Below are 10,241 nucleotides of genomic sequence, written 5' to 3'. Positions count from 1 at the left end.
ATTATTAGAATAATTGTTGAAAATAAATAAATGTATTTTAAATAAATAGTCATTTTATTAAATATTTAATTTCGGTTTATATATTTAGTTATATATAATTATTAAATATTTAATTATTTACGTTTAATATCTATTAAATACATTCAGTTTACTTATTTATTTTCAGTTTATTTATTTAATAAATAAGTATTTATTTTCAGTTTATTTAATAGATACCTTCAATATTTATTTATTTTCAGTTTATTATATATTTATATTTATATTTATTTATTTATTAAATATTTATGAAAATACATTCAATTTTCAGTTTAAATATTTATTTTTAGTTTATTATATATTTATTTAAATATGTTCAATATTTAAAATACCTTCAATATTTATTTAAAATACTTAATAAATATGTAATTTTAATTTTAAATTGTTTAATTTAATAATACAAATTAAATATTTAATAATAATAAATTATTAAAATTAAAATAATGAATGTTTAATACTTTTCATTTTATTTATATATTTTCAATTAAAATAATGTTTGTTTAATACTCATGAATAATATTTTTCATGTGAAATCAATTTGGGAAATAAATAGTAGTTATGTAATATATTGATTTTGATGTAAGTTAATACATAAGAAAACAGAAGGCATGGTGATAAGGTCTTCTACTTTTAATCAAATGGTCATGGTTAGCAAAACAGGAGAATCTACGAATTACAGGGATGAAATCTGTGTTATGTAACATACATTTATTATTTATTTACCTTTATGCACCAAAAACTATAGTAATGGACCTTCATTTCTTTTTAGAAAATAGAGTGGATTTCTACTCCGCAAACAAACGTGGTGCCAATTTGAAGTTCGTATACATGTTTTGAATGTTGTATGAAAGTTGTTGGTAAGAGTATCCAACAGTTAATTAATCTAAAACTATCATGTAATGCTATTGTAGAATTATATCTTAACTTATTTAGAATCTTATGTATTCAAATTCCTAATAACTACCTAAGTAACATAGTTTCCTTCTTTCAAAAAACTTTTGCCATGACTAAGGTCTAAGGGTCTTTTTTGAAGTAGTTTGTAACTAAGATGAGAAAGTGATGATAATAATATAAAATAAGAAAAAACAGCAATCGATGGAAACCCGAAATTCCAAAATAGAAAATAGAAAATTAAAGAAGTAAAACTTTCTAAAATATAATGAATTTGATTAATTAAGACATATAATGCAGAAAGGGTTGAATCTTAATTCATCCCCGAGCTAAGCTCTTCAAAAATTGAGAAAACTCTCTCTCTTAATGGTTCACTCAATAAACTTGTATACCCTACATAATTCACTCCCCTCACTATATATATACTACTAAGGCAGAACAAACTTGCCAACTAAACATATACCACTAATTTCCCATATATTCTAACTACACCCATTATTACATAATTTCTCTTTTTCTAATGACCTATTCATCAATTAGAATTTTAAGCAATGGTATAATCACACCATATCATTAAAAATGTGATTGGAATACTTCATGAAGTCATAAGGGAAGCAGTAAAAATACATTAATATTTCTTTTTACCCGTGCGGAAGCACCAATATTTAACTAGTATTATCATTAGCATTTCTAATTTTTACAATATCAAAACATGTATTTTTACTTCATCAATTAAAATTTTAATTCATACTTCAACCACTATCATCTAAATACTTTATATGTTTGTCTCTCATTTTGAACTGCAGAGAAATTACTCATTACATTCTCATATGAAAATCAGAGATGAATGCATAACTACATAGGCATTGTTTCACAAGTTACTAGTCGGTAGAGAAATATACTCAAACGGCATATCATATCATATCATGTGTTTAGGTTAGATAAATAATTCTTACATATAAGTTTGTGAGAATGTGTCATCAAATTTTGAATGTCGACATCAATAACAAGCCTAGTGAATGAATGCATACACACTCATTGTAAGAGGTCATACGCAATTTCTTAAAAAGGGCCTTCATTATGGCAAACAAGGACTTGGATGTTCTTGAAATTAAGAGATACTTATTGTTCTATGCACTTCAATAAGAAAACTCAGTTTTGGTACATGCACGACAACTCCTCTCATAATTTATTATAGATAATGAATTTCTTTCCTTCAACTGTATGTATTATATAAAGTTATAATTGTTGGGCATAGAATAAAAAAATAATTAATTATTTTTTGGTAATGTAAAATGACATGTTATTTTATATATCAATTATATACAAATTTTAGTAAATAACATTAAATTATTTGATACTTCATTAAGTATTTTCAAATTAAAGTATAATATATAGGGGAATTCTTATTTATCCAACTCAAAAAGTTGGGTAAAGTTACATCCTTTGTAAAATGCTTTGAAAACAACAAACAATTGTTGTATTTAATAAATAATTAAATTTGTTAAAATTACACTAGTACAAAAATGTTAATTTACACCCGTTTTTTATTAAATTTACACCCATTATTTTTAATAAAATTCGGGTGTATATCCACCGGGTGAGAAATGTCTAACGAATTTACACCCGTTTAAAACGGGTGTAAATACGTTTTAGTTTACACCCTATTTTAATTAAAATCGGGTGTAAATATATTCTTAATTACTCCCCATTTTTAAAATATCGGGTATAAATACGTTCTACGTTACACCCTATTTTAACAAAAATCAGATGTAATTGTGCATAATTATGTTTTTAATTAGACCTTGTTTTAATAAAAATAGGGTGTAGATACGTTCTTAATTACACCCTATTTTAATAAAAATCGGGTGTAATTACGTTCTTAATTACACCCAATTTTAATAAAAATCGGGTGTAGATACGTTCTTAATTACACCTTATTTTAAAAAAAATCGGGTATAAATACGTTCTTAATTACACCCTATTTTTATAAAAATCGGGTGTAAATACGCCATTTATGAATGAACAATTATATTATATTTAAATCTATTTACACCCTATTTCATATACACCATTTAGTTATATTTCATGTACAGTCATAATATTTCAAATACTATAAACTCACACACATAAAAATCATATTTTAACTAAGTCATAATATTTTTAATATTAACCAAAAAGTATACAAAATCATGTACAGTCATAATATTTCGTCAATTAGGTCTTGAATCCTATGCTTCAATGGCCCACAATCCTCTATGTCATGACCAGGACTATTCTAATGATAAGCACATCTCGCCTTATGCTTGAACCAAGGAGCAATATTTGTTGGAGCTGAATATAGAGGCAATAAAGTTATCAAGTTCCGATTGAGCAGTTGTTGTAAAACTTGGAACATCGGCATGTGTAAAACTTGGTTAGGAGGGCCTTCAGCGGCATGTGTTAATGAGGGCCTGTTAGAAATGGTCAATAGCACCGTGAATAAAATGCTCGCAATCCGAGTGACCAAGAGTGACTACCACGATTCAACATCTTAGCAATATATTCCATATATGCCTTTTTATCTCGAAGTGTAGGCGCTGTGATTAAAAAGCTGACATGACAGTAACATTTAATAGACTAAATATTGCATAAAAATGCAACAAGAAAGTAGATAGTAATCGAAATACATTTGATCAAAGAAGTACTGTGAAATATGGAAGACGTGTCGTCAAAACTCCACGAACTGCTAGCGAAAATACCGATCCACAACTTAGTGTGATCGCTGTTGTTGCAAGAAGAGTCGACGCCATGATATGGTTGCGCATAGTTTAGACCGCCAAAACATCATTCTTGAAAGGATCCTGAAAACATAACAATTGAATTAACAACAAAAGATTCCAATAAAGTTTCGTGTTTCTGTTGTGGAGTTAATTCGTTAGATTCCAATACAGATGAACTTTGTACATAATATCTATGTCTTCTAAAGAATCGGGAAGAGATTTAGAGTTGCTTCTGTCCAAAACATCATCGAGTTCACCTGCATATGGAATATAGAAACTGTTAGTCGGTAGTATACATTATATTCGAAAGGTGGCCTCAAAAGCATGTGAGCGACAACAGATGGAACAAACAACAGTAATCAGAATCGTACGATATATGCAAACCATATCTAGATAAGATAACAGAAAAAGAATGATGTACCTAAACGATTAATGAAAGCAGAAAAAGCATTTATTGCTTGAAACTGGTACACAATGAGAGAAAAGTCACCAAGGATGTGATTCAAACGATTTAGGTATATTTGATTAAAGTCAAACGATTCTTATGATGCAACAGTCATGATTTATTGAGTGATAGTATAAAAAAAATTAGTGTCAAAATTAAATCCTTCAGAAAATACCTGTGTATGGTAGTCAGCTAAAATATGCTGATTATCCAATAGAGAGAGCATGCTACTACATAAGTACATAGCATTAGCTTGAATTATGGACCATGGTGCATCAAAAGCCTGCCTCATCAAGAAATTAATCAGCTAAATAAGACCTTAGATTTAAACAGAAAAATGATTAACATTGAATTGGTTTTGAGGTCTTCTAAAGGCTTTTATTATTGTAGAACTATTCCATGGTATCATGTGATTGGTTGGAGGTACACTATCCAACTTTTTGTGATGGGTAGGTAAGTTGTCTCCAATATATAACTGTTTTTAAATATAAATAAACATAATTTATTAATTTCTCAGTTGTCTATGTGTAAGATGGTCTACAACCTCACACTTTATCATTATTAAATCATGATTAAATATGATTTTTTTTTATATTATAGATGTTTATGATTCATGAATTGTATCAAATTAAATTTATTTGTTTCAATTTATAATTTTTTTTTTAAGAATCTCAAGATTTTTTATCAGATTTTTAAAAAATAACACTATTATATTTTTCAAACAAATTATGAGTTTTTATAGATTTTTTCAAATAACACTACTGAATTTTCAACTGAGACGTGAGTTAGCAGAATTTTCATAATACAACTGGATTTTTCAAAAGTCTATAAACTTTTATCGAAGATTTCAAACAATCTATGAGTTCTTACCAGGTTTTACAAACACTCTATGAGTTTTTACTGAATTTTTCAAAAAATCCGAGTTTTTACCAACTTTTTAAAACATCTGAGTGTTTACTTGATTTTTCAAAAGAACGGTTTTTGCATAAGTGCCGCGAGTTTTTTGGATTTTTCAAAAAACTCGATAGTGTTAATTATTTTTTTGTATAATCAAAATAAACTACCGAAATTCTCAAAAATCTAAAAAAATTCAAAACATATCGAATTTTTCACTTACTCTACCGAATATTTCATTTGAGTTTTTATATAAAATTTAATTTAAAATAATTTTACCATTATAAAAATATGTGAGAGTGTCCGATCAATTTTTTAAGGTGGCAGAATAAATCTTCTACATTTCATAAAGATTTTATTTAATCTATAACTATTCTATAACTATATATATAATATATAATATATAATTATATAATTATATAATTATATAATATTATATAATTATATAATATATATATATATAAAGAGGATATATATATAAAGAGGATACAAGTTTTTGGGCTGGCCTTATTTTGTTCCATATTTACCCTCAATTTCTCTTCTTTACTTCCTAATTTACCCTTTAGTGGTAGTTACAAAAACTAAATAATTAACTTCCATTCAATTTAAAATTACATTTCATTATCCAAAACATTCTCAATAGAAAAAGAATATCGGTTATCATAATTTATCCTTTAGTGGAAGTTACAAAAGGAAAAAGTTAAGCTCCAGTCAATTTAAAATTAAACTCAGTTATTCAAGACATTAGCAATAGAAGAATATTGGTTACCAGAGTTTTTTTTTTTTGACAGACAGAGTCATATTTTGAAAAAAACTAAAAAACGTGAATCCTAGATAGAAAGGAAAACCGCGGTATTGCCGTGATATATAAGACCTCTACAATTGTGGTACTATCTTCACTTTTTTTTTACATAGATTTTTGTTGTAATTTTTTTTAGTGTGTTTGCTTTTATTGTTTGTGTTTTTTGAGTAGAGTTTACAATGTGTTGTTGCAAATACTGTTTTTGCATAGGAATGTGACGGGATAAAGAATATTTTAATTATATTGCCGACACGGCTTGACGGTTGGTGGCGTGTGGAGATATAGTTTTCATGGAATTTTGTTGTAATACACTTATATTTTTAGCAAACTTTGATAAGCTAGATTGCTACCTTTCATTATAAGTATGCATGTTGTTGGTGTGAATTTTATTTATTTATTGATGAAAATGGAGGATTTAATGGTTAAGATTAGATGAAGGATTTAGGAAGGTTTTCATCGTAGAGGGATGAGTTGTTTAAGGCATTTTGCAGTTACTTTAATTGTTATTGTAAAACATAAATTGTATCATTTTTGTAAATTAATACTACATATACGGCTTAATAAATATGTTATTTATTCTTCTACTTAATTATATATATATATATATATATATATATATATATATATATATATATATATATATATATATATATATATATATATATATATATATATATATATATATATATATATATATATATAGAGAGAGAGAGAGAAAAGGGGTGATGCACTGACCGTGTAAAATATTTTTACACTGTCAACCAATCACCACCCATGTATCTAATTAAATCATTTTTTTATTTAAAAAAAACTTAATGACATGGCATACTTATGATTTTCTATTGGATGACAGTGTAAAATTATTTTACACTGTCAGTGCACTACCTTTTAACTCATATATATATATATATATATATATATATATATATATATATATATATATATATATATATATTTCGGTTATTTTTCTTTCCATTTTGACAGCTTTATACACAGTTTAAGGGCATTTGTTCTATGAATTCTAGATTTATTTTTAGGAATATGAAAATAAAATTAGTTAATTCATGAATTTTTTAGAGTGTGAGAGAAATATTTTATTCGGCAATAATTATTGTTTGAAATATTGGCACCAAAAAAATTATTTGAAATATTTGTTATCTATAACTTAACTATATATAAAAAGGAGATGCGCCCTTTTGGACTAGCCTATTTTTTTTCACCATTGCCCTTAAAAATTGTAACTTTTTTAATATTGTAACTGTTTTTTTAATATAAAGGGGATACTTTCCAGTCATTGGATATATGCCAATGTAATGCGTTTTTCTCTAATTTAAATTGATAATATTTATTTTCATTTTGTTAATTCTTTTTATGTTATTGTGTACAAAATGTGTGAGATGACAATGAATAATGTAAAGAGATTATATGGATCAATGAAACATCTTGGGGAAATATCATATGTAAAGATATCATATGATAATTCTTTTTTTATGTTAATGAGTTAACTCTTTTTTATCATAATTCTTTTTTTATGTTAATGAGTTAACTCTTTTTTATCTCTTCAAATATACATGTTTAATTGATCTTATTTTATTTTCAAAAAAAGTATTATATTTTCTATTCTATCATCACATAAACTTTTTTCAATAATTAAAAACAAAATTTAAAAATAACCATTTTCAACATTTCTCTAAATAACACAACAGCTTTATTTATGCTGAAAGAAAGAAAGAAGAGAGTTTACAAATAAAATGTTTCCAAAAATTTATACATATTATCATAAATATTTTTCTTGGTTTTTTTATGATTTTTTTAAAATTATTTAGAGAGAAAGACAGAGAGAGAGGGGGAGAGAGAGAGAGAGAGAGAGTGTGTGTGTGAGAGAGAGAGAGAGAGAGAGAGAGAGAGAGAGAGAGGGGGGGGAGGTGAAAATGAGGGTGAGAGGGAGGATGAGAGGGGGAGGGTGAGGGTGAGAGAGGGGGGGAGGGGGAGGGTGGGAGGGATAAGGAGAGAAGGGGAGAGCGAGAGGGGAAAAGTGAGAGGAAGATGGAGAGAGTGAGGGTGAGAGGGAGACACATGTATCATCATACAATCTCGCAATAACAACATGTTTTTTTTCCAAAAGAGCCAATTATTTTTTGGTAGGACATATATCAAAAACATCATAAAAGACATATACTTTTAGTCCAATAAAAAAAGCGTTGTGACATATGTGTAGGGATTGAGAGAGAAGAATGCTAAAACATATTGAAAATGCCATTAATCATCTTCATTTTTATTATACTAATCATATTTAAATAATATTATTTTTGATGAGACATATAACACAAACTTCATAAAAAAGACGCTCTCTCAATAAAACTCTATTAGTTTAATATCAGAAAATAATAAAATTATTATATATAGGTAAACTCACTAAAACTATTTTACCTAATATATATTTATCATCTTGATTTTAATTATACTAATTGTGTCTAACTAATATTATTTTAGCAAAGGAATCGTACAATAAAAACACCATTAAAAGATATACACGTAATTATTTTTCTCTGCTGTGCGCATTAAAAAAAGCGGACAGACGGGCACGAGAGTGCCCGTCTGAACGCTAGTAAATGATAAAATATGTAATTTATAGTTATTAGATCTGACTTTTATTTAGCATAATTTTTAGCAGTTTAGAAAAAAAAGTTGATAAACTAACTCTCATCCTTAATAATAGGAAATAAATATTGTTTGTAATGTATTTGTAACTGATGAAACCTAAATGACTATGGATGTAGCGGATGATGTTTTCCATCTCTCCGTCTCTAAATATTTTCTCTATCACTGTCCCCCGTTCTCAGTCACGGGAAAGTATTTTTCCCCATCTCCATCCCCACATAGAATCAGAGATCCACGAAGATCGAATGTTAAAAAAATTTATATTTTTCGATCCCCACCCCGAAGTGTTATTGGGAGAACTTTTCCCTCCATCCTTATCCCTACGTGGAAAAAATTCTCCGACTTCAGAACTCTGAACAAATAATCCCCATGGGATCCCCGTTAACAGATGCAAATTGACATTCTTAAAATGAAGGGAGAAAATTCTCCATATTTTAATTTTGTTCAAATTTCTTTTTTTTTTTTCTTGCTAATTCACTCAAGTGAAAATGAGAATGATCATTCAATCAATAAATAACTACGACTAAATATTCATTTTGGTCTCTTATCTTTAATTCACGGCTCACTTTGATCTTTAACTTTTAAAAAGATAAGTTTGATCATTTATCTCTTTAAATTGTGTCACATAAGTCATTTCCGTCTAATTTTCACAAACGACGTCTATTTTTGCATGATAGGCATCATAATTGGCATTTGTTCATCACCATCTTCGTTTTCACTTTGTTTGTTCTAAATGATAACAACGTCTATTTTTGCATGAGGGGCATCATAATTTTGCATGATTTCCATCGCTGTTGCTTTAAAATGTGAAGTCTTGTAAGAATGAGTCACGGGCGTTGTTCATCCATGGCAAAAGGGAAACGTTCTGGAAGTTTTTATTCGAAGGTTAACCGAAGTTCAATCTGCGATGGAGAGCCTGTTGTCAATATGGAGTCATTGTTGTTATTCGTAGGACAACAACACTTAGTAACTAGGGAAAGAAATTCTATGCATGTCCAAATTTTAAGATAAAATTTTATAGTTATTCATCCTTATCAAAAAAATTTGGAAAACCATAGTTGATTTAACATCTTTGTTTGGTTTCTTAATCTGTATAGGGCTCTACCCAAACTAGGTGTGACTTCTTTAATTGGTTCTATGAAGAAGTGGAAGATGAGAAAGACCAATTTATGGTGAAGCAAAAATGGAGGCTGGAAAAATTAACAAAAGATAATGAGGAGCATTTGGATAATCTTGAAAAATTAAGGGTCACAAACTCACAATTGAGGAACAAAAGCAAGATTGGTTGAAACTTGAAGTGGATATGAATAACATTATGAAGTGGAAGAAATTTTTGTTTTTTTCTTTTTTTTTCAATTTTAATATTCATTATTTTTTAAATGGAATTTTCTATCCGTACAAGTTATGTATCAGTACTAGTTTTGTATCGGTATGTTTTGGTTGAATCCATGGAATTATGTATCAATATGTTTCATTTGAATGCATTAGTTTTGTTTAAGACCAATAACAAGTTTCAGTTGAATGTTGTTTATACAAGAGTTTTTAATTAGAACGTATAATTAAGTTTAATGGTAAGTCGAATGTTTCATTGTTTACACCAAAATTTGTAACCATTATGCATTAGAAACATTATCAATATATTCTCTCTAGCCTTATTTATAAGCAAAGATTCTCTTTTTAGTGTCATTGAATAATAAATGTATCTTGTGTTTTATGTAGACTAGATACATTCATTATTCAATGAACCTAA

The sequence above is a fragment of the Vicia villosa genome, unplaced genomic scaffold (genome assembly GCF_029867415.1).
Source record: "Vicia villosa cultivar HV-30 ecotype Madison, WI unplaced genomic scaffold, Vvil1.0 ctg.001531F_1_1, whole genome shotgun sequence".
In the NCBI taxonomy this organism is placed as follows: domain Eukaryota; kingdom Viridiplantae; phylum Streptophyta; class Magnoliopsida; order Fabales; family Fabaceae; genus Vicia; species Vicia villosa.
Note: the sequence above shows the minus strand (reverse complement) of the source record.